General features: G+C 33.5%; 1 long non-coding RNA gene across 1 annotated transcript in view; it reads left to right on the top strand.

The window, feature by feature from the left end:
• The window catches only part of LOC108544650 (uncharacterized), a 134,131-nt gene that overhangs the window by 58,842 nt on the left and 70,544 nt on the right, over positions 1-4,745 (top strand). The window contains exon 4 of the long non-coding RNA XR_001889910.1: positions 2,910-2,961. This is a non-coding gene — a long non-coding RNA (uncharacterized LOC108544650). The remainder of the gene's footprint in view (positions 1-2,909; positions 2,962-4,745) is intronic.

The following is a 4,745-nucleotide window of genomic DNA, read 5'->3' as shown; positions in this document are numbered from 1 at the left end:
GGATTGCACATGATATAAATGATGAATTGATGGGTGCTGACGAGTTGATGGGTGCAGCACACCAACATGGCATAAGTATACATATGTAACAAACCTGCACGTTATGCACATGTACCCTAGAACTTAAAGTATAATAAAAAAAAAAAGAAAATATACTTTCACTTGGGAAAAAATCTATTGTACCTAATTTTAGAAATAAACTGAATGTTAACTTTAATGACTGATTATTATGCTGAAACAAAATCTAAAATTATTTCTATTGAGTATTAAAATCATATATGTAACAATTATTTCTAGACTTCAACTGACTTTGAAGTGTTACTGAAAACCAACAAAAAATTTAAGGCAACAAAATAATTTAGACCATTCCAAATAGTTTACTATAATAGAGGTTGGACTCTAATACTTTTGGACTAAATGAGATAAACCAAAGAAAGGAGAGAAAGCTACAGTATAGAATATGAACTTCTATTATTGTGAAAGTGAAAATAGCAATAAATCTTATATTTGCTTACCAATTTCAACTTTTAAAAATGTTTCAAGATGGCAAGTAGAATGATTCTCATTCTATTTCAAATTTTTGATACTCCACAAAAGTATTTGATACTCCATAAAAGTATTAAGTACAATATTTGTCAGTTTTCTCTAGAGGAACAGCATACACACACACACACACACACACACACACACAAACACACACACACACACACATCTCCAATAGATACATAAATAAATAGAATGAATAGTATTTATATATTATCTCACATATATGTATGTGAGATTTATTAATATCCTGTGACCTTGTCAAAACTTGGCATATAAAATTAACCATCACAGTACTATACTATAGTTCTTAGTCTTATGATAGAACTGTGAGAAATACAAAGCAAATACATGTCATGGACCCTACTTCTTAACACATTGAAATAATTAGATAATATCACAGGAGTGTTATGTGCATAAATGTTAAATGAACAAAATCAAGACCCAGCCTATTAGGGTATTGGGCAGAGACAACCTCATCTTCCCCTTTCAGATAAAGAAGTAAACTTGTACACAAAGCTACGTAACACACTATTATAAAAATCAATTTCCTTCTCATCTGTCTGGGTCCTTGTTCACTCCTCTATCCTGGCGGCAGGGAAGTCTTTGAACGGTGACTCAGGAAATAAGTCAAAGGACTAATTGGAGGAATTCTTATCTCTGTCAATGTCTAAAGAAGGACATTGAGAACAAGGGATTCAGTGGGTTTAGAGTTCCCATTAGTATAATTTTTCAGACCAGAATAACCTCTGGAATGAAAGGGAAGAGGTGCAAACCTTATGATCATCTTTTAATCTTATAAAAAACTTTAAAAAGTTATGCTTCACCTGCAGTGTTTGTGGTTGCAAAATAAACTCTGATATGACAAATATCATATTTCATTTATTCCTTCTATAAATGAAACATAATATAAAAGCTACCAGAACAAGGTCAATGCTTCTCCTATGAAGTCCTTAGGTAGAAATCTTATCTCCTGACAAGCGTGTGAAAGATAAGTCTTCATTTGTGACTTTTAAAGTTTATTTTACAGAGAGCCCTTAGTAATAAATTACTACACTCCAAGGTCAGCTCTGTTTCTACTTTAAAAATCTTACCAAAGGCTATAAAAATTTTCTTGAGAAGACAGAATCCTGCAGCTATTTTAGAGTGTGCTACTTAGAACAAAGTTAAATAATAAAAGGAGATACAATTGTTAATACATTATCAAATTATTTAAAAGATAATCTTTCATGATTTCTACTTGCTTTTGAACTACAAATATTTTTAAAATAAACATTTAAAAGAAGTTTTACCACTCTAAATGTTTTATCAGTAACTCTTATTTGGCAAATTTTCTTTTTTCATTATCTACTAGAAAAAGTATAGGATTATGTTGTGTACTTCTGTTTTATGTACAGTTGACCCTTGAACAACACAGGTTGAACTCTGTGGGAACACTTAAAAACGGATTTTATTCCACCTCTGCCACCCCTGAGACAACAAGACCAACCCCATTGTCTTCCTCCTCCTCAGCCTATTCAATATAAGGACTATGAGGATGAAGACCTTTATAATGGTCCACTTCCACTTCTTCCACTTACTGAATAGTAAATACATTTTCTCTTCCTTATGATTTTCTTAATAACATTTTAATTTCTCTCAAACTCCTGGCCTCAAGCAACTCTTCCACCTCAGCCTCCCAAAGTGCTGGAAGGCCACCACGCCTGGCCACATTTTCTTTTCTTTAGCTCACTTTATTGTAGAAATACAGTATATAATACATATGCAAAGTATGTGTTGACCATTAATGTAATTAGTATAGTTGCTGGTCAAGAGTAAGCTAATAGTAGTTACATTTTTGGAGAGTCAAAAGTTATACACAGATTTTTTTTTTTTTTTTTCTTTTAAGAGGGAGTCTCGCAGTGTTGCCCAGGCTGGAGTGCAGTGGCCCCATCTCGGCTCACTGCAAGCTCCGCCTCCCGGGTTCACTCATTCTCCTGCCTCAGCCTCCCAACTAGCTGGGACTACAGGCGCCCGCCATCACGCCTGGCTAATTTTTTTTGTATTTTTACTGGAGACGAGGTTTCACCGTGTTAGCCAGGATGAATCAATCTCCTCAGTCTCCTGACCTCATGATCTGCCCTCCTCAGCCTCCCAAAGTGCTGGGATTACAGGCATGAGCCACCGTGCCCGGCCTATACACAGATTTTTAATTGCGTGAGAAGTTGGGGGTTGGTGCTGTAACCCTTGCATTGTTCAAGGGTCATCTGTATTTAGTTTTTGAATTCTTCTCCTTGTAGTTCATTCACTCTCTACTGTCTCATTAAGTGCTTTCATTCCTTCACTTGCCAACAAACATGATAATTTTTGTATGTTTGTTTTTTCAGAGGTTCTTCTTGGAATCTTCCTAATGTTTCAGGCATAACTTTTCACCTCATGGTCAGTATCAATTTCTCCTCTGACAAATCATATGTGATTAAAAATACAAACATCTGTTGCGAGGTCTTTAGTTTTGTAGCAGACTTAACTGTTCTTATACTATAATGTTTTAATTATTATAACTTTACAAATATGCTTTAGTATCAGTAAAGCAAGTTCATTCTCCTTACTCTTCTTTCATTTATATTTTTTCTTGTAATATTTGTTCATGTGTTATTACAGAAGCAACATAAAAATACTTTAAAATTGTTTTAAATTCTGTTAATATACGGTTTGTTTTGTTTTGTTTTATTTATTTATTTTTTATTTTTATTTTTTTTTGAGAAGAGTCTTGCTCTGTTACCCAAGCTAGAGTGCAGTGGCTCAATCTCTGCTCACTGAACCCTCCACCTCCCAGATTCAAGAGATTCTCCTGCCTCAGTCTCCCAAGTAGCTAGGAGGTGCAACCATGTCCAGCTAATTTTTGTATTGTTTTTAGTAGAGATGGGGTTTCACCATGTTGGCAGGCTGGTCTCAAACTCCTAACCTTAGGTGGCTCACCCACCTCAGCCTATACTTTAGTATTTAAATTACAAACTACAATTGTAATTCACAGAAGAGGGAGGGCATATTTAATTTATTTTGGAATTCAATTAAAATTTATAGGCATAATATTTTCATATTTGTTAAAAGACATTGCTTTAACATATTGGAAAACACTAACTTTGAAAATAATTAAAATGAATATACTATGTATGAAAACTCAGTTACAAAGTCAAACTTGAAGCAGTTCTATGGTATTTTATTATTAGCTGAAAGTATTAAAATAAATTCACTACACATAATGCTTAAAAAGGTAGAAAGAAAACACAACCATCTAAAGTAACCAGGACAAAAAACGTAATGAATTCACTTATAGATATCAGTTCAAAAATCCTAAGTAAAATGCTCAATAAAAAAATGAAAATATACTTCAAAATGATCAATGAAGGAGAAAGTTGATAATTAAGAGGAAAATCTGTTTCTTTTGTATTAATCAAAAAAGTTTAACAATCCAGAAGAAGGTTGAAATTTTTTTTCTAAACTTAAAGATAAATTAACACGATTAAGAATTTCTATTTCTAACAAAATTCTCATTTTATATTTAATAAAGCACCCCTATCAAAGTTAAATTTAGGAATGACGTGGCCTGGCAGCACCATCTCTATTTTTCCCGGAATTCAAACTAATGCTTTGAAACAAACCAAAACAAGAAGGAAGGAAGGAAAATGAAGAGAAAGAAGGGTAGAGGAGGAGCTGGAGGAAGAGAAACTGTGGTATAAATATTGGAAAAAAATATATACTTGGATTATAATAGGATTATCATCAGTGCCCTAAGGAAATATTAGCTACTAATTAAAAAGGCATAGAATTTCTATGAAAACAAAAGCAAATTAAATGTTAGACCTAATACCATAAAAACCCTAGAAGAAAACCTAGGTAATACCATTCAGGACATAGGCATGGGCAAAGACTTCATGTCTAAAACACCAAAAGCAACGGCAACAGAAGCCAAAATTGACAAATCGGATCTAATTAAACTAAAGAGCTTCTGCACAGCAAAAGAAACTACCATCAGAGTGAACAGGCAACCTACAGAATGGGAGAAAATTTTTGCAATCTACTCATCCGACAAAGGGCTAATATCCAGAATCTACAAAGAACTCAAACAAATTTACAAGAAAAAAACAAACAACCCCATCAAAAAGTGGGCAAAGGATATGAACAGACATTTCTCAAAAGAAGACATTCATACAGCCAACAGG

The sequence above is a fragment of the Rhinopithecus bieti genome, unplaced genomic scaffold (genome assembly GCF_001698545.2).
Source record: "Rhinopithecus bieti isolate Rb0 unplaced genomic scaffold, ASM169854v2 scaffold_21703, whole genome shotgun sequence".
Lineage (NCBI taxonomy): Eukaryota > Metazoa > Chordata > Mammalia > Primates > Cercopithecidae > Rhinopithecus > Rhinopithecus bieti.
This window is presented reverse-complemented; position numbering and strand designations above follow the sequence as displayed.